Here is a 21,909-nt window from a genome sequence, read left to right as displayed (position 1 = left end):
ATGGGGCTGGTACAGGCTATATATAAAAAATACACTTTTGAGAACAGCCATAATGATGACACTACATTTGAGCTCTTGCATGACATGAATATGCTATGGAGATATTTCATGAACCTTTAATAATGCGGTTGGGATCTGTTATAACACGTTAATGAAATGCTTATAGATGTGTATCGAATGCGTTATTGCTATGAGGTCAAAATAAAACGTTACCCTTCAAATCATACTTTCTTCAGACTGACAGTACTGTCAGACTGATTTGTTATAGACTGTCATAGCCCCAAATAAAAAAGTAAACATTGGCTGTTGATTTCATCAACATATTTTGGTGTGGTCTCAATTTTTTCTTAAATATCAAGATATGGTCCTGGTCCAAAAAAAGTTTGGGGAACCCCTGCACTAAGTAAACCAAGGAGTTAGCTACAGTAGAGAGGATTTACCTGGAAACAAGGTGTGGGAGGCCAGGCCTGGTCTCTGCACTTTGAACAGCTCCTGCTGGAGGAGCTGCTGGAACACTAGCTGCTGCCTAGAGAGCTGAGTGAGAGAGTGAGTGAGACATGCTAAGGGTTCAGTGTCTATGTTCACAGTGCTCATATTCACACATCCATAGAAGTTGTGTCAGTGTCACTTGGAGTCTGGAGCAGGTGCTGTAGTCCGAGCGACTCTGAACTCATTGTTACTCTGAGGCTGTCCTAATATGGACACCGTATCTTGGCTACATTGTCCATCAGCATAGAAACACACACAAAATAACTGTAACATTTTACTTGGATAGATTATGCGAGACAAGTTCCAAGTACTGCAACGCCTACTTGTAGGTTACTTCTCAACAATGCCACAACAATAAGAAATAATACAAGATACGAATACGAACATAATGTAAATGGCTTAGTAGAATAGAATATTAGAATAGAATAGAARATTTTAGCATAAGTATAATACAGGAAGGCACCATTTATAGTCCAATATTTACATGTGTATTGGAGAAAGGGGGGGATAGTGAGCAGTGCATAAACTGAGCATTATAATAAGAGTCTGTTAGCAGCAGTTGTGATGTGTGTGTGCATGAATGAGTGCATGTGTGCTAAGTGTAGAGCATCAGAGCGTGTTCAGCAGTCTGATGGTTTGTATATAGAAACTTTCTCATAGCCTCTTATCAGACCTCATGCTTTGATACCATCTGCCCCACGGTAAGGGAGAGAACAGCTCGTGGCAGTGGTGTGTGGGGTCCTTGATGATGCTGCGTTCACTCACTCGTTGTTGTTGGTTATCAGGCCTACAACCATGGTGTCGTGCAAAGCCTCGCAGTCGTGGGTGAACAGGGGACAGAGGACTGTGTTAAGAGTCAGTGTGGAGGAAGTGCCAATCCTCACAGCCTGTGGTCCAGGATCCAGTTGCAGAGGGTGATGTCCAGAACCAGGGCTCTAAGCTTGCTGACAAGCTTATTTTTTATTTTACCTTTATTTAACTAGGCAAGTCAGTTAAGAACAAATTCTTATTTTCAATGACAGCCTAGGAACAGTGGGTTAACTGCCATGTTCAGGGGCAGAACGACCGATTTTTTTACCTTGTCAGCTCAGGGATTCGATCTTGCAACCTTCCGGTTACTAGTCCAACGCTCTAACCACTGGGCTACCTGTCGCCCCGAGCTTTGAGGAAACAATAGTGTTGAATGCCGAACAGCATGCTCATATACAGTAGTTGTTCCTCTTGTCAATAGCGAATTAATAGAGATGGAAATGGCATCTTCCATGGATCTGTTGGAGCGGTAGGAAAATTGGAGTGGGTCCAGTGTGCCTGGCATCCTGGCCTTGATGTTGGCCATGACCAGCCTCTCGAAGCACTTCATGATGTGAGGTGAGCGAGGTGGGGCGATAGTCGTTTGGGCATGTCATTTTTTTTTCTTGGACACTGGGATGATGGTTGTCTCCTTAAAGCAGGTGGGGACTACAGCCTGGGACAGGGACATTACATTATAGTATCATATAGAATAGCAGGGGTGCTCAACTGGGGGTCTGCGGAGGTACTGCAGGGGGTCCGCGAAAAAAAAATAATATATATATATATATAAAAAGTGGATTTATTTTATTGCAATGTTTTTATGAATATCACTAGCAACAACAGACAAAATATTTTTATTACATACCTACAGTATAAAAGAGGGGAATATCATATTTCTAATGACATCTCAACTCTGAATATTGAGCAAATTACACTCATTGGAGCTAATTGCACTCACTGGAGTAACTGAATTAGGCTTTCAAAAAGCACCCGAAGTGATGCTGGCTGCTGGCAAGCTTTTAACAAGAAATAGCGTTGCTTATGGGTACCTTCACGTGTGTGTAAAATATTACCGTGCTCAGATTAAAAAAATATATATTTTAGGTTTGTAATAAAATGTTGATTTTTTTAGCTACAATGGCATTTTCATTTACTGTATATTTGACTGTGATATGTGGTTGTCCCACCTAGCTATTTTAAGATGAATGCACTAACTGTAAATCACTCTGGATAAGAGCATCTGCTAAATTACTAAAATGTCAAATGTACATGTTTTATGTACATATCTCATTGCTGTATTGATTGACCCAAAAAATATGTTGCCATCACAAATGTATCATTTGTACAGTTCTTTATTTATGTATTTTATTTAACCAGGCAAGTCAGTTAAGAACAAATTCTTATTTACACTGACGACCTACACCGGCCAATTGTGCGCTGCCCTACCGGACTCCCAATCACGGCCGGCCTGGATTCAAACCAGAGTGTCTGTAGTGACGCCTCTAACACTGAGATGCAGTGCCTGCGCCACTCGGGAACCCAACTAGATATACAAATGTAGTTATTTGTTACATTTGACTGTGTAAAACCTAGCAGTACTATGTGAGGCAGATATATAGTGTTTTGCAAAAAAACATTTGTCTCTCTGAAATGTAACCATCAAGTGATAGATTTCAAACAAATGTATCTTTCATTGAACACCCCCATGCCGGGATTTGATACTTAAAAAACACACGTATAAGTTCTTTAAAAAATAAAAGCTCATTTACCAACATTTCCGAAAATGGGATATACACTGAGTGTACAAAACATTAGGAATACCTTCCTAATATTGAGTTGCACCCCCTTTTGCCCTCAGAATAGCCTCCATTCATCGGGGCATGGATTCTACAAGGTGCCAAAAGTGTTCCACTGGGATGCTGGCCTATGTTGACTCCAATGCTTCCCACTGTTGTGTCAAGTTGGCTGGATATCCCTTGGGTGGTGGACCATTCTTGATAGACACAGGGAAACTGTTGAGTGTGGAAAAACCCAGCAGCATTGCAGTGCTTGACACAAACCGGTGTGCCTGGCACCTACTATCATACCATGTTCAAATGCACTTAAATCTTTAGCATTGCCCATTCACCCTCTGAATGGCAAACATACATAATCCATGTCTCAATTGTCTCAAGGCTTAAAAATCCTTCTTTAACCTGTCTCCTCCCCATCATATACACTGACTAGCTTTCACCTGGATTCACCTGGTTAGTCTATGTCACGGAAGGAGCAGATGTTCATAATGTTTTGTGCACTCAGTGTATAGCGTTTCACGCTTCAGTTGGACATACAAATTGCTAACCAGAGTAGTTACAAACACCACAGGAATGAAATCCTCAACATGTACACATGGATTTTGAGGAGAAGCTTCATTTCCAAAAGTTGTAAGCGGTCAAAACCATTGGTTTTTGAGACAGCAGTGTCTAATTAGCACATTTTCAAAGATGCGTTACAAGCTCAAAACTTTTTTTCAGCAAAAATGACAATTATGACAATAATTGTGGGCATTTGCATGACAATGAATCGTTACCACAAATTCCATAATCGTCCCAGCCCGAGTTACCTTTCTAGCAATAGGCTATGCTAGACTTTACACTTCGTCCAATTATAGTGTGGGGAGGTCAAAATAATGAAAACCAAATATATTCATTTTAAAGTGTTGATTACTTGTCTTTGCCATTACCATTCACCGGACAATAAGACAAGACGTGGAAAAAAACATATGATGGGAATCCCTTGGTCGCCAGATTGCCAGGGCGGTGGTCCCTGGGCAAGAAAAGGTTGAATACCTTTGTAGTATATTATAGTATAGTAATACAGCATAGTATAGTAATTTGGATTGGATCGTGCTGTACCTGCTGGAGCAGGATAGTGTGCTGCTGCTGTTGGAGCAGAGCCTGGAGCTGACCCGGGGACAGAAGCTGCTGCATCTGCTGAGGACTCATCATAGTCATTGAGACCTGTGTGAAGAAGAAGCGGCGGATCGGACATTGAGGAGACAGATAGGATGTTCTGGTGCTTACCTCTCTTGGAGGCTTTTATTTACAATATTAACAGGTGCTGGACTTATTGGCCCATAAACTTCGTACAGAAAATATCCCCTGCTTAGCCTGCTCTCCCTCAGGCAAAATCAACTGAGCACCTAGTACTCTTTCTAGGACCTCCCTTCAGCTAGGAATGTTCCACCATGACAGCCCTATAACACAGTTCTACCATAAATACGTAATTTCTCATGGACATATAACATTCTAAACAACAGTTTTACAAAAAACAAAGACTTCAATAACTTGTGCCATAACTTCTTCTTCAAGTCACACAATGCACATTCATTAAGTGATTCACCTCGGGATAATTAATCACTTTGGCTATTCCCGTCAACCAATAAATGTTCCTCGATGACTAATTTGCGCCATGCGCTCCATGACCCCTGTCATACACACAGGTGAYGAGAGAGAGCGTTTTCAGTGTAAAAGTGTTGCATAGGAAATGACACCCTATTCCAGGCAAATTAAAAACTGGACCTCAATGCCAGTTCCACTGCAAATATGTATTCTTCCCCTCTAATAAAGGACTGATTTAGACCTGGGACAGCAGGTCAGTGCAATTAATTATCAGGTAGAACACAAAACCAGCAGCACCCCCTGGCTTGGATTTTAATACCAATGCCCTATTTCCTATATCAGGGCTCTCCAACCCTTTGTCACGTTCTGACCCTAGTTATTGTGTTAATTGTTTGTTTTAGTGGGTCAGGACGTGAGTTGGGTGGGCATTCTATGTTATGTGTTTCTATGTTGGYTTCATGTTAACTAGCCTGATATGGTTCTCAATCAGGGACAGGTGTTTTACGTTTCCTCTGATTGAGAACCATATTTAGGTAGGCTGTTCACACTGTTTGTTTGTGGGTGATTGTTGCTGTGTCTGTTTGTTGCACCACACGGTACTGTCTCGTTCGTTCGTTCGTTCGTTCGTTCGTTCGTTCGTTCGTTCGTTCGTTCGTTCGTTCGTTCACAAGTTCAGGTCTGTTTAACGTCGTTTGTTGTTTTGTAGTTTATTCAAGTGTTCTTCGTGTTTTGTCTTCATTTAATAAATCATTATGTCTACATACTTCGCTGCGTGTTGGTCCGATCCATGCTCCTCCTCGTCTGAGGAGAACGACTTCGACAACCGTTACACCCTTTTCCTGGAGAGCTACCCTCCTGTATGTTTTCGCTCCAACCCCAGTTGTAAGTTACGTGATTCAGCTTATCAACCAGATAATTATTAGAGTCATGTCTGCTAGATTAGGGTTGGAGCGAAAACCTACAGGACTGTAGCTTTCCAGTAACAAGGTTGGAGAACGCTGTCCTATATAGTGCACTACCTTGACCTGAATTGAAAACATTGTACCATGCTCTTGTGGACTATCCATGTGCGTATATTCATTATATTGTCCACTCATTTTGACTGAAAATACCACCTTTCCTTGTATCATGCACTACTTTACACTCAGAATGTATATGATGGCGCCGGAGGAGAAGGCTGTCGTTTACGGGTTCCTAACAAATTGTGCTATTATGTGTAGTGTATGTTTTTTCGCATTATTTGTAACTTATTTTGTACATAATGTTTCTGCCACCATCTCTTATGACCAGAAAGAGCTTCTGGATATCAGGACAGCGATTGCTTACCTTGTACTGGACAAATATTTTTTCTTTAACGAGTCGGACGCAAGGTATTTACTTCAGACACAAGACAAGGCCCAAATACCATTCATTTGCATGAAGAAGAGACGGAGATAGCGCGAGGTGCCATGTAAGGATCCGACGGTGAGTGAGTAATCCCCCTGTACCATCAGTCCTATTAGCCAATGTGCAATCATTGGGTAACAAAATGGTTGAGCTCCGATCCAAGACAATCTTACCAACGCGACATTAAAAACTATAATATCTTATGTTTCACCAAGTCGTGGCTGAATGACGACATGGATAACATACAGCTGGCGGGGTTTTCAGTGCATCGGCAAGATAGAACAGCTGCCTCCGGTAAGACAAGGGGTGGCGGTCTGTGTCTATTTGTAAATAACAGCTGGTGCACAAAATTGAATATTAAGGAAGTCTCAAGCTTTCTTATCATGATAAGCGGTACTCCACACTATTTACCAAGAGAGTTTATCTATATTTTTCGTAGCTGTCTATTTACCACCTCAAACCGATGCTGGCACTAAGACAGCACTCAATGAGCTGTATAAGGCCATAAGCAAACAAGAAAATGCTCATCCAGAGGCGGTGTTCCTAGTGGCCGGGGACTTTAATGCAGGGAAACTTAAATCCGTTTTACCTCATTTCTACCAGCATGTTAAATGTGCAACCAGAAGTAAAAAACCTCTAGACCACCTTTACTCCACACAGAGACACGTACAAAGCTCTCCCTCGCCCTCCATTTGGCAAATCTGACCATACCTCTATCCTTATGATCCTGCTTACAAGCCTAAACTAAAGCAGTCCTTGGTGTCCACATCACCAACAAATTATCATGGTCCAAACACACCAAGACAGTCGTGAAGAGGGCACGACCAATGCCCCTCAAGAGACTGAAAAGATTTGGCAAGGGTCCTCATATCCTCAAAAAGTTCTACAGCTGCACCATTGAGAGCGTCCTGACTGGTTGCATCATCGCCTGGTATGGAAACTGCTCGGCCTCCGACCGCAAGGCACTACAGAGGGTAGTGCATACGGCCCAGTACATCACTTGGACCAAACTTCCTGCCATCCAGGACCTCTATTCCAGGCAGTATCAGAGGAAGGCCCAAAAAATTGCCAAAGACTCCAGCAACCCTAGTCATAGACTGGAGAACAGCATGGCAAGCGGTACCGGAGAACCATGTCTAGGCCCAAAAGGCTTCTTAACAGCTTCTACCACTAAGCCATAAGACACCTTAACAGCTAATCAAATGGCTACCCGGACTATTTGCATTGTCCCCCCCCCCATTTTTACTCTGCTGCTACTGTTTTTTTAGTACACTTTTTCTTACAACTGCATTATTGGTTGTAAGTAAGCATTTTACTGTAAGGTCTACACCTGTTGTATTCGGCGCATGTGACAAATACAATTTTATTTTTTATTTTATTTTATTTTGCACCTGTAAACCATATGGAATAGTATGGAATTTTGAAGACACAGGGGTAGCGCACAAGAGAACAGACATGTTCATAAATGTCTGACTACATGACCGCATAACAATAGGTTGCGTCCATTTCTAAAGGTGACCCTAGAATGAGAAGGAGCTGTGTTCACCGGATAATTAACAACATAATTACACGCATGATGTCACTCCTAATGGGAATTTATGGACATTATTCGAGACAAATACACACTGAATACTAACTGACCAGTGCCCAATGACACTGGTGAATGGCCACAGTGATAAAGAATAAACAGCAGCATGTTTTATCTTATATCAGGAACCTAAACAACTGACATGACTAAGTTAAACGTATGTCTTACGCAATCTGAGGACAAACTACACCTCTTGACAGATCTTATGCCAATTGGAAATAAATATGTTATCAGTGTTTCAATTGCAAGAAAACATCAAATAAAAGACTGCAAAACAGAATATCAAATAAAAATGTACACTGTCAATATTTTGGTAATGCAAACACACTTAAAAGGTACTTTTTTTGTTCAGAAAACACACAAATGACGCAAACTATGATTCTGGAATGATGAAATAATAATCATTGTCGGCTCAATCATTTTATTTAACATTGATATCATGAAATATAAGTATGGAAATCACCTCTTGTGCTGCTACTCCATAAGTGCGGGGATAGTAGTGATCTTCATAACTATTGCCCCATTTCAAGGCTTCCTTGTCTAGCTAAAATTCTTGAATCGTTGGTAAATGTACAACTTTGCTCTTTATTTGGTAAATGTAATTTTTTTAAATTTAAAACAATCAGGGTTTAGGCCTGGGCATAGCACTATTACAGAAACCACTTTAGTTGTTAATGATCTTGACAATGGTTTAGACAAAAAAAATCTAATGTACTGCTTTGTTAAAGGACCTGTCAAAAGCTTTTGATACTGTTGCTCATGCTATTTTATTGAATAAGTTGTCCTCTATAGGCCTGATCATGGTTTCATAATTGTCTTAGTGACAGAACTCAGGCCATTGATGGGAGTTTCTTGAAGTACATGAAGGTGTACCACAGGGGTCGATTTTGGGACCTGTTCTCATCACTATTTATATTAAAACCATTGGTCAGTATGTTAAAAATGGTTCATCTATATGCGGATGAGACTATTATGTATGCTAATGCCCCGACTGTTGATCTGGCTGTGTCAAAACTACAGTCCGATTCTATAGCTATGCAGGAATCCCTTGGTAATTTAAACTTGTGCAGCAATGACAGAAAGGTGAACGTGGTCAGAGAACCACTAAAGCAGCACCGCCCCCTCAAGAGTCTGAGCCTGCCTGGTACAAAAGCCAAAGTCCCCAGATGGGTGAGCGTAATATACAAGGATTATCTTAAAGCTGCTAATGAGAACCTTGACAACCTTGTACCTAGCTGTTAGGAATTCCGGTGGAGTACCATACCAAGGTAATGGCAGTGCTGGCAACAATTATCGTGGCCCTGGCGGTACAGAATAATCAAACGGTCTGACTGCACAGAGGTACTTGGAAAAGCGTGTGTGGGTGTTGGGGGGAAGGGGGGTATCCGAGCTCCATCAGCTAGGACTAGATATTGGTTAATCAAATCTTTCCATTCCTGCTCAATTTGGCAATTTGGCATGCCTTCTTAAAAAGAATAACTGTATACGCATTAACACATCAAGTCTTCTGTTGAGTTGGGCTCGGGGATTGAACAACTGTTAAATATTTGAGTTTGTGCTTGTGTGTGTCTGCGCCTTTGTGTGTATATATATATTTTTAAATCACTAGATGCACTATACCCGAGGCGAAGCCATTCACAATTATGTTGGCTGCGGATCTGGTTCTGTCCTATAGGTGGCACTATGTGCTATTTTTTAAAGGATGCGCTAAAGGCCCTAGGATCCATGTGTACAGGTCAGCCAGTCACTGGAATGACAACCCAACTTGACACGAGGGGGAGGCTTTAGAGGGTGGAATATTTGAGAACAATTAGAGGTTTACTTAGTCGCAGCTACAGTATGCTTAACAGTGCAAATATCCTGGTACAGCTATATGGACACTTAATTATCATGGTACTTCTTAATGGTACGTTTACAAATATATATTATGGTAAGTACAATCAAAACATTTATTTCATTATGGTAAGTGGTGTGAAATAAGTATATCTAGTTATAATTGTCATGGCTTAGCAGATAATAAGAAAAGACAATCAGTTTTTACCTGGCCTAAAGATAAGGAATATAATATCTCTTGTTTACAAGAAACTCATTCTAAACCTTTAGATGAAGTTGTATGGAAAAAGCAATTTACAATTTACTATCAATTTACAATCATTTTGGTCCAAATGTGCAAACTGTTCAAACAGATCCACAAGGAAGGTGGATCCTATAAACAGATTTGGCTCATTAATCTATATGGCCCAAATAATGATGATCCACACTTCTTTGAAAATATGCATAATCATTTATCAAGTTTACAGGCAATATATGACTCAATAATTTTGTTGGGAGATTATAATACGGTTTTAAGTACCTCAATAGACCAGAAAGGAAATCACTACAAAATATCACCCTCATGCACTTAAGGAAATTATGAATATTATGGATATAGTGTAACTACTGGATATATGGAGGCTTAAAAATCCTTACCTACTGAGATATACATGGCGGAGGCTCAATCAAGCTAGTCGTCTTGACTACTTTCTTATGTCATTTTTGCTGGCACCAAAAGTTAAAAGAGTGTTGATAGGGGACAGACAACACTTAGTTCAACGGGGCATCTCTAGCAGGGAAGAAATTTGACTAAATTACTTGTTGGAAAGGTGGCATCCTATGACGCTGCCACGTTAAAAGTCACCAAGCTCTTCAGTAAGGCCATTTTACTGCCAGTGTTTGTCTATGGAGATTGCATGTCTGTGTGCTCAATTTTATAGACCTGTCAGCAACGGGTGTGGCTGAAATAGCCAAATCCACACATTTTAAGGGGTGTCCACATACTTTTGTATATATAGTGTAACATAGGTACAGCAGATCCCCTTATTGTATGGGACACTTTTAAAATTGCATTTAGAGGCCATACAACTCAACACTCATCTTTAAAACAAAAACTATTTAAGTCAAAAGAGTTCAGATAGATAGCAATAAAAACTAACATAGAGGCACAGAATAAGTTAGAGGGAAAAAAAAAATGGAGGAACAATCAAATGTAATAAAGCGAACTGGATGGAATATGGTGAAAAATACAGAAAACTTTTTTTAGTCTTCAACATATAATTACTACCAAAAAGAATATACATAACCTTGTTACAAATGACAGKGTAATCCATGATTCCTTAAACAATATTTTGAAAGAGGAAGCATAGTACTTTAAGCATATGTTTTCATTTCAGTCTCCTCCATGTCCACTAACTGAAGTTAATTGTAAGGATTTTTCTTATATTAATAGTGCGAAATGAACAGCTATGCAAAAAGACTCATGAAAAGGCCTAATTACTAATTACAGAGGAGGAAATTGGAGACGCAAATTAAAGAATTTTAAACCACTCCTAAAACAATGGTAGACTATCTGATACCTAGCAAGAAGGTCTGATTTCACTTTTACTGAAACAGAACCCAGATGGTAAATATAAAGATGCAGTCAACCAAAAAACTGCTGACCCCTTACACTTCGGTGTTGTGAGGCCAAAATCCTAGCAAAATGCATAGCGCATAGAAATATAAAAGGTATTGTCGGTTATTTTTCATCCTGATCAGACAGGTTTTCTACATGGAGATAATATAAGACAAGTACTGGAAAGACTATAACGCTATGAAAAATCTGGGAAACCAGGTCTGGTATTCATAGCTGACTTTGAAAAGGCCTTTGATGAAGTATGACTGGAATATATACACTGCTCAAAAAAATAAAGGGAACACTTAAACAACACAATGTAACTCCAAGTCAATCACACTTCTGTGAAATCAAACTGTCCACTTAGGAAGCAACACTGATTGACAATACATTTCACATGCTGTTGCGCAAATGGAATAGACAAAAGGTGGAAATTATAGGCAATTAGCAAGACACCCCCAATAAAGGAGTGGTTCTGCAGGTGGTGACCACAGACCACTTCTCAGTTCCTATGCTTCCTGGCTGATGTTTTGGTCACTTTTGAATGCTGGCACTGCCAGAGCCCTGCAAAATGACCTCCAGCAGGCCACAAATGTGCATGTGTCTGCTCAAACGGTCAGAAACAGACTCCATGAGGGTGGTATGAGGGCCCGACGTCCACAGGTGGGGGTTGTGCTTACAGCCCAACACCGTGCAGGACGTTTGGCATTTGCCAGAGAACACCAAGGTTGGCAAATTCGCCACTGGCGCCCTGTGCTCTTCACAGATGAAAGCAGGTTCACACGCACATGTGACAGACGTGACAGAGTCTGGAGACGCCGTGGAGAACGTTCTGCTGCCTGCAACATCCTCCAGCATGACCGGTTTGGCGGTGGGTCAGTCATGGTGTGGGGTGGCATTTCTTTGGGGGGCCGCACAGCCCTCCATGTGCTCGCCAGAGGTAGCCTGACTGCCATTAGCTACCGAGATGAGATCCTCAGACCCCTTGTGAGACCATATGCTGGTGCGGTTGGCCCTGGGTTCTTTCTAATGCAAGACAATGCTAGACCTCATGTGGCTGGAGTGTGTCAGCAGTTCCTGCAAGAGGAAGGCATTGATGCTATGGACTGGCCCGCCCGTTCCCCAGACCTGAATCCAATTGAGCACATCTGGGACAACATGTCTCGCTCCATCCACCAACGCCACGTTGCACCACAGACTGTCCAGGAGTTGGCGGATGCTTTAGTCCAGGTCTGGGAGGAGATCCCTCAGGAGACCATCCGCCACCTCATCAGCAGCATGCACGTGGAGGCCACACACACTACTGAGCCTCATTTTGACTTGTTTTAAGGACATTACATCAAAGTTGGATCAGCCTGTAGTGTGGTTTTCCACTTTAATTTTGACTCCAAATCCAGACCTCCATGGGTTGATAAATTTGATTTCCATTGATAATTGTTGTGTGATTTTGTAGTCAGCACATTCAACTATGTAAAGAAAAAAGTATTTAATAAGAATGTTTATTCATTCAGATCTAGGATGTGTTATTTTAGTGTTCCCTTAATTTTTTTGAGCAGTGTAGTATAATGTGTATTTTTTGTTGTATTATACAGTGCAGTGTCCTAATATGTCTTACCTGTTAAAATAAATGGAAACAGGATGCACCTGAGCTCAATATCGAGTGTCATAGCAAAGGCTATGAATACTTATGTAAATAAGGTATTTTATTTGTCATTTTTTTAATACATCTGCAGAAGTGTATAAAAACCTGTTTTCACTTTGTCGTTATGGGGTATTATGTGTAGATTGCTGAGGATTCTTTAAAAAATTWGAATTTTTTAATAAGACGGTAACGRAACAAAATGTGGAAAAAGTCAAGGGGTCTGAATACTTTCATATATATATAGTATAATGTGTATTTTTTGTTGTATTATACAGTGTCTCAATATGTCTTCCCTGTTAAAATAAAGGTTAAAAAAAAAATAATAATATATGGTATAATATAATTTTAGTATAATGAAATTATTTTTCTATTTTTCTAATATTTTTTTTCAATTTTTATTTTATTTTTTATTTTTACTTCAGTTTGTTTTAGTAAATACTTTCTTTACACTTATTTTTCTTAAAACTGCATTGTTGGTTAAGGGCTTGTAAGTAAGCATTTCACTGTAAGGTTGTATTCGGGCGCATAACAAATACAATTTGATTTTGATTTAATACGCACCTGTAGGGGCCGTGGTTTGGTATGGCTCTTTGCAGAGTTCAAACCACTCTTCTTCTATTGCTGCTGGAGTAATATCTTAGCTGCCTGCAGAACCTGAAATGAGAGGACACATCCAGGATTCTGCCAGTATCATCCCAGTACCAACCCAGTACCATCATGGTATAATTATAGGCAATTAGCCTATAATGTAATGTATAATGTATAATGTATAATGTTAAATGTAAATGTAAATGTATAATCACAGTACCATGCTAGCACAAACCCAGTATCAGACTATTGAAATATGTCTTAAACCAGTGAGGTAGACTTTTGCATGTGTTTGGTACTGTTTGTCCATTCCATTGTAGCCATTACAATGAGCTCTTCCTCCCCATTTCTCCCTTCACCTGCCTCCTCTGACTCAAACATGCTGGCTAAAGTGAAAACCATATTGTTTTTCTGAGTGGCAGAAGGTAGCAGGAGGAGCCATACCAGACAAAAGGAGAAGGGGAATAACATAACAAGAAAGTGTAGGCTGTATAGAAATAATAATGCTTAAAATAATGATGCTTAGCGATTGACATTATACCTAAAGCGGACATTTCCATTGGCTGCATGGAATCACATTAAGAGCCAAGTTTGAACATTGGAATGTGGGATGAAATCTACATCGCCTCTATTAGGCTGAAAAAACTCCAAATTATTTTATTTAATAATTTTCAATTTAAGCATAGTTATTTCTATATAGCCTACACTTTCTCGTTCTGAACTAGTGGGACCTTCTAACATGAGTGGGATGAGTGTGGCTTCTTGACAATGATCAAGAGCAGCTGCTCACCGATTTGACAGCTCCAATGCTGCTCCAAACCTCCGACACCAAACCATCAGCTATGCGGTGGTCGGCTATCGCAGGTTACCTTGATCTGTAGCTGGCTAGATTAACTAGACTAAGGCCTAGATTCCCTAGGCCTTAGTCTAGTTAATCTAGCTAGCTACAGAATCTAAACTTGTAGTAATTATGGCCTTATTGATTTAGCTAGTGACTCTCACTCAGATATCATGGCATGAGCCATTGCAACATTTGTAGAATTGCAGGAAATTAGCCGTAAAACTGCAAAAAATATTGTTTGGTAAAACAAACTCATTTGTTAACTTTAGTCATGACTTCCGCCGAAGTCGGCTCCTCTCCTTGTCGACTTCCGAACGCCGCCCGAACGTCACCAGTCTTCTAGCCATCGCCGCTCCATTTTTCATTTGTTCCGTTTCCCGCACACCTGGTTCACATTCCCTAATCACACTGCATATACAGTGGGGAGAACAAGTATTTGATACACTGCCGATTTTGCAGGTTTTCCTACTTACAAAGCATGTAGAGGTCTGTAATTTATATCATGGGTACACTTCAACTATGAGAGACGGAATCTAAAACAAAAATCCAGAAAATCACATTGTATGATTTTTAAGTAATTAATTTGCATTTTATTGCATGACATAAGTATTTGATACATCAGAAAAGCAGATCTTAATATTTGGTACAGAACATTTTTGTTTGCAATTACAGAGATCATACGTTTCCTGTAGTTCTTGACCAGGTTTGACACAACTGCAGCAGGGATTTTGGCCCACTCCTCCATACAGATTTCTCCAGATCCTTCAGGTTTCGGGGCTGTGCTGGGCAATACGGACTTTCAGCTCCCTCCAAAGATTTTCTATTGGGTTCAGGTCTGGAGACTGGCTAGGCCACTCCAGGACCTTGAGATGCTTCTTACGGCGCCACTCCTTAGTTGCCCTGGCTGTGTGTTTCGGGTCGTTGTCATGCTGGAAGACCCAGCCACGACCATCTTCAATGCTCTTACTGAGGGAAGGAGGTTGTTGGCCAAGATCTCACGATACATGGCCCCATCCATCCTCCCCTCAATACGGTGCAGTCATACCCTTTGCAGAAAAGCATCCCAAAGAATGATGTTTCCACCTCCATGCTTCACGGTTGGGATGGTGTTCTTGGGGTTGTACTCATCCTTCTTCTTCCTCCAAACACGGCGATGGAGTTTAGACCAAAAGCTCTATTTTTGAATCATCAGACACATGACCTTCTCCCATTCCTCCTCTGGATCATCCAGATGGTCATTGGCAAACTTCAGACGGGCCTGGACATGCGCTGGCTTGAGCAGGTGGACCTTGCGTGCGCTGAATCCATGACGGTGTAGTGTGTGTACTAATGGTTTTCTTTGAGACTGTGGTCCAGCTCTCTCTCAGGTCATTGACCAGGTCCTGCGTGTAGTTCTGGGCTGATAACTCACCTTCCTCATGATCATTGACCCCACGAGGTGAGATCTTGCATGGAGCCCCAGACCGAGGGTGATTGACCGTCATCTTGAACTTCTTCCATTTTCTAATAATTGCGCCAACAGTTGTTGCCTTCTCACCAAGCTGCTTGCCTATTGTCCTGTAGCCCATCCCAGCCTGTTGCATGTCTACAATTTTATCCCTGATGTCCTTATACAGCTCTCTGGTCTTGGCCATTGTGGAGAGGTTGGAGTCTGTTTGATTGAGTGTGTGGACAGGTGTCTTTATACAGGTAACGAGTTCAAAACAGGTGCAGTTAATACAGGTAATGAGTGGAGAACAGGAGGGCTTTCTAAAGAAAAACTAACAGGTCTGTGGAGAGCCGGAATTCTTACTGGTTGGTAGGTGATCAAATACTTATGTTATGCAATAAATGCATATTATTACTTACATACAATGTTGATTTTCTGGATTTTTGTTTTAGATTCCGTCTCTCACAGTTGAAGTGTACCTATGATAAAAATTACAGACCTCTACATGCTTTGTAAGTAGGAAAACCTGCAAAATCGGCAGTGTATCAAATACTTGTTCTCCCCACTGTATATATATTCCTCTGTTCCCCCTGTGTCTTTGTGTGGAATTGTTTTGTTTTGTGTTTATTGTATCGTGCCAGTCTGGGTTTTTCACCCTGGGCATTGCCTGTACCCTATTGGGGAAATTTTGGTGAAACTTATGGTTGTATTCTTGACGGTATTTTGCACTTGTCACTTCTGCCGGTTGACTTGAGATGTAGCTGTTTGCACCCGTCTGTTATCTTGGCAAATAAAGTCGCCTGATCACCTATCTCTGCTCTCCTGCACTTGACTCGAATGACCAGCATCGAAAACCTTGACAACTTTTTGTTAATATATATTTTTCTGCCTACAGATCCCTCTGTATGTATTGTATTATAGTTTTTAATGTGAGTTAATGTGTAGCGGCTAATTGCATAGCTAATCAGCCATGTGAGTGAAGCTACAGCAACCAATGTGATCATGGCTGGGGTAATTTCGGCTTGTTTTTGCTTGTTTTCTCCAAATAGCATTTGAGAGTTTTTAAAAATTGTATATACATGCAGTAAATGAGCTCCAACGTAAAATATATTGGATGGGCGATGGGGGGTAAACCTCAAAAAGAATTTATAATGGATTATTCGTATAAGTTATTATAAAGTGTTACCAACTCAGTAAAGTGGGAAAGACCACATATTAACACACACAGACCATGGTCTCAGCAGGACTCCGTGATTAAATAAAGGTTAAATGACAGGTTTTACAAGGAAGAAAATTGCATCATTGTATGCACAGACATTACCAGCCTCTCTAAACAAACAGTGTCGCTGAACGCATCCAATTTGTCCCACATTTCAAGCAGAGCCATGATTTTGAGCTATGAATAATTAGACTACTATCAAACACTCTATACAACAAAGACAAGATACATGGCCAGTTTCAAAGTCACTGACTGAGGTGTGAAAGATGCACGCATGTGTGCATGCAGGCTAGTGTCTGCATGCACACACACACACACATTAAATACACATTAAGATACAAACATAGTCAACTAAAAACAAACACATTCTTCCTTCTAAAAATCCTTTGTCAGCTGTCTGAATTGCCCTAGGGACACCAAAGCATCCAATCGAAACGTCTTTTAAAGAATATTCCAAACATAGGTAAATCAGCCTTTAACTTCCTTGCACCCTAACTCTGTAGACACCAAAAGGAGTCTCCAGAGTTAACCAAACCTGTGAACGGGTTTGCTAACTAGTCATTTTAAATCTTAACAGTGATGTTAGGTAAGTTGGAAGATTGTGGAGCAGGGCTTTGTAAACAAAAATAGCGAAATGATGTGATCAACGGGATTTCAAAGAGGTCCAGCTAACCTTTTGGTAAATAATTTAGTGATGAGTAATAAAACTGTCTCCTGTGATAAAACGAAGGGCACTTTGATAAATGACATCCAGGGGTATACGAGCGGTGGCAGCTGCAATTTGATAAATAGTATCACCATAATCAAGAACAGGTAGAAAGGTTGACTGCACGATCTGCATCCTACTGACTAGAGAGAGGCAAGATCTGTTTCTGTAAAAAGAAGCCCACTTTAAATCAACATGTACTTAGTTTGCCTTTATTAAACACAAGTTTTAAGTGAGTAAGGGCTTCCTACACAGCTGTAAAATCTGACTGTAGCCTTGTCACAACCAGGTCATGCGTCGGGGCAATTGCTTACATAATAGTAATATCCACATATAGATTAAATATATWTTTTTTTACAGATTGACCAATAGCATCTATATGAATACTGAAAAGAGCAGGTCCTAGTATCGTATTCTGGCATTAAGATAATCATGTAACCATCAGCAGGTGTCAGAGCCCAGGCCAATCGATGACAACTTGTTCAATAAAATAGCATGATCAGCAGTATCAAACGCTCTTGACAAGTCCACAAACAAGGCAGCATAATTCATTTTATCGTCTAAAGCACAGGTGTCAAGCTCATTCAACAGAGAGCCAAGTGTGTGTGGGTTCTCTCTCTTCCCTTGTATTTGATTGATGAATTAAGGTTACTCATGAGTAAGGTACTCCCAACACCTGGTTGTCTAGGGCTAAATTGAAAGGTAAAACCAAAAACCTGCAGTTACACTAGGTCCTCCATGGAATGAGTTTGACACCCCTGGTCTAAAGCAATGACAATATCATTAACAACTAATGTGGTTGCAGTGATAGTCTTGTGCCCTGGCCTAAACCCAGATTGATTTACATTCAAAATACCATGCTCAGATAAAAGAGTGAAGTTGCTTATTTACCAAAGATACGAGCTAGACAGGGAAGCCTGGAGATGGGACGATAATTATCAAGATCACTACTATCCCTGCTCTTAATGGTTTCCATACTTCTGGAATATTTCCTGATTAACAATGTTAGATTTAAGATATGGGTTACTGAGCCAGCAATGAAGGTGGCAGCACACTTGAGTAGACTCTGTTCCAATTGATCAGCCCCTGTGGATTTCTTGGATTTTTGCCAAAATGCAAAAACTTAACAACCATATTCCGAGTCAATCTGCAAAATTCCAGAAACAACGTTTAAGCCACCCTTAGAGAAAGTAGAGTTAGACGATCTTTCCAAAATATAGCCCGTTTAAGTTAAATGAAGATAAATGCATCAATGATGAGTCTGAATTAATTTGTTGAGGCAGAGAGGAGGAAGTGCAACCCTTCAGAGATTGTACAGTTTTCCAGAATTTAGCCAGATTCCCCTTACAATTAGAAAGAGTGATTACATATTAATCAGATTTTGCCTTTCTGATTAGTCTTACACATTGATTCCTCAAATGCCTAAAAGATTGCCAATCCGGACCTAAGCCTGTGTTTTTGGCCTTGTCTCAGGCAACATTTCTCTTGTGAATGACTACGGATAAGTCAGAAGTGAACCAGGCATTCGATCTACAGTACCTTAAACTCTCAGAGTTTTGAAGGAGGCATGATTATCTACAATAGTATTGAAGACATTTGTAAAAAAGCTTAAAGGTAAATCATGCTCAGGGATAGCTGAAATAAATGTAATTAAAATAAAGATAATGTAAAAAAACTTGTTCACAAAAGTTTTTAAAGTTCTTCTTAAACGCATAGATTTATGCATTCTCACATCTCTGACACAGACAACTGGGCAATGGTCACAAAAATCCAGTGTGGAAACTCCACTAGCGACATTTATCTAGTGTATTCGTCAAAATAAGATCAATCAGGGTAGATTAGGATTCGGACATGGAAGCTCAGTTATCAGCTGAGGTAGTTTTGCTCACAACAAATATCCTTCAGCGTCGCTGACACTGGCGTCCTCCAATCAATATTAAAATCGCCCATAATTAGTAGTTCAGATTAACCATGCTTAGATAGCAATTCAGAGAAAATTGCTACGAGCACATGAGGGAGCAGAGGGAGGGTGATACTCTGCTATTAGTGTCAGATGGTTATCATGACCATGGCTCACATTAACAATGAGACAATCAAACTTCTTAGGGATTGAGGTAGCAAGAGATACAGAAACATTTCAATTGTCCTTTGTAAATATGGCAACACCCCCACTTCTGCCAATTCTGTCTGACCTGTAAACATTATAACCAGACAGAGACACATCAGAGTCCAGCACAAAATATTCAACCAAGATTCAGAAATGACCAGAATGTCCACATTGGATAGAGAAGCCATAATTTCAATAAAATCCTTCCTTGAAATCAAACTTCTGGCATTTACATGAACAAATTCAAAACCGCAGCTGCGGGATTTCAGGTCAGATGGAGTCTCTAATACAAGGTAACCCGTTATTAGAAAATACCATGGGATTGCTTTGAATTGGTATAGGCACAAGATTGTCTAGAACTGAAACATTTGGCCTACAGTATGCCTCTAGCAAAGACGTGGGTTGAAACAAGAGTCAATGAGGGTTACCTGTTGCGGATCTCCCAATTAGAGGTTGATGCGTGAACATGGCTACTGCGGCCCTGTGGGATTCTGGCAGAAATGGGACTAAAGTTCTAGTCAAGCTCGAGATGGGACAGGATCGACAGGGGGCATTTCATAAAAAATAAAAATTGATAAAAAATAAATGATCCCCTTCGACTCACTCTCGCACCTTGCAGTTGGAGCCAGTCACTACTTTACCTCAGATGCCAATGTAGGCTATGTCTGTGAATAAAGAAGCACTTAAGAGAGGAAATGCATCATCTAGTTGCAGCCAAGGACCCATCACTAACATTAACATTAGAACCAAGGAAAGAGCGATGTTTTAGCTGCATTTGATAGAGTTGTCTTTGACCGAGTACATGGCTGTGGTTTAACCAAATAGGCTAGGTTACCAACCGGAGAGCGGGACAAGCGGCCTGACTCGCTTAGCTGCTCTACTCCCAACAACTATACCTGTCAAGCCCAATTGTTTGCTATTTAATTAAACCTGTGGCATCTGAAGTAAAGAGATAAATAACACATAGATTGACTGATGCAGTACTGCTGTTGTAAATGTTAATGTTCTTGTTGTAAGTGGTGTAGCCTAAGTGTTCATATTTGTGCAGTGCTCAGTTGTAGGCTAGGGTTTTATATGCTGAGCAGACCATCCTACTGGGGTCTCTGTCCTCATCATCAAGCCTTAATCATCTACATTTGTCATTTAAAAGATACTCATCCAGACTGACTACAGTCAGTGCATTTAACTAAGATAGTTAAGACAACCATATTGCATTACTGAAATGATTTTCAATACTTCCTAAAAAATACATAATAGCCTACATATTTCTGCACATAGAAATTTGCCCGGAGCCGGGAGTGATTTAAAACATGCTCTTTGACTACAGTCAGTGCATTTAACTAAGATAGGTAAGACAACCATATTGCATTACTGAAATGATGTTCAATACTTCCTAAACACAAGCAATAGCCTACATATTTCTGCGCATAGAAATTTGCATGGGACAGCGGGATTTTTATCAGAAGGGACAGGAAAGTTCCGTGGTAATAGAACTGTTGCTGGTTCAGGACAGTACAGGACATTTTTTTTACAGGAAAAGACGGCAACAGGAATGAATTTTCACCCGTGGTAACCTCTACTCCCAATCCCACCCACGACAAAAATATATACATTATCTGCATATTTCGAATAATTTAACTCAATGTACATTTCAGATCTACACTCTCATGATAAAACTATCATCACATAGCTTAGAATAATTGTACGTTATTTAGATGACTAAATAGAAAAACTTACCATCTAGACTGAGAAGTTCAAGCATAACAGCGTTGGGCTTCCCAAGACCTGCAGTCATTGAGAGAATGAGAGAGGATAATAGGATGGAACTAGTTGAGTGTTTATCTGAGGAGGAGGAGTTGGAGGGGGAGGAGTTGCAGTGGATGGAGAGATGGAGGGAATGGCAGTTGTGGTTTGAAGTGATGGGTAATTTCAAGAATTGTGGTAGCAGGATCATGTTTTGGTATGCTTGTCACCGGCAGGGGCTGGGGAGTTTGTCAGGATCAAAAGAAAAATGAAAGGAGCAAAGCCGAGGTAAAAAGATAAGGGAGAAACCTGTCTCAGTCTTCTGAATACCTAACCTTAGGTGTAAGGACCGATGCTGGAGTAGAGAAGCAGGTATGGAGAGTCAAACATTTGATTGGAACAAGACATGGAACAAGACAGGAACAGCGTCAGCACATGGGTATACAAGGACATATGACAATCAATGCTGAAGCGGGGAACAGACAGCTATAGGGGAGGTCATGACAGAGCTAATTGAGTCCAGATGAGTCCAATAATCGCTGATGCGTGTGCCGGGGAAGGCAGGTGTG

At 40.5% G+C, this 21,909-nt stretch overlaps 1 long non-coding RNA gene across 1 annotated transcript; it reads right to left on the bottom strand.

Moving 5' to 3' along the window:
- Positions 1 to 453: 453 nt before the first annotated feature.
- Positions 454 to 21,501, bottom strand: LOC111961130 (uncharacterized). The gene is made up of 4 exons (XR_002876942.2): positions 21,335 to 21,501; positions 13,269 to 13,361; positions 4,176 to 4,280; positions 454 to 534 (listed from the first exon to the last, which is right to left on the bottom strand). It is a non-coding gene; the product is annotated as an uncharacterized lncRNA (long non-coding RNA).
- Positions 21,502 to 21,909: the final 408 nt, after the last annotated feature.

This window comes from Salvelinus sp. IW2-2015, linkage group LG4q.1:29, assembly GCF_002910315.2.
Source record: "Salvelinus sp. IW2-2015 linkage group LG4q.1:29, ASM291031v2, whole genome shotgun sequence".
Classification (NCBI taxonomy): Eukaryota; Metazoa; Chordata; class Actinopteri; order Salmoniformes; family Salmonidae; genus Salvelinus; species Salvelinus sp. IW2-2015.
The sequence above is the reverse complement of the archived record's forward strand: the minus strand, read 5'-3'. Positions and strand labels throughout refer to the sequence as shown.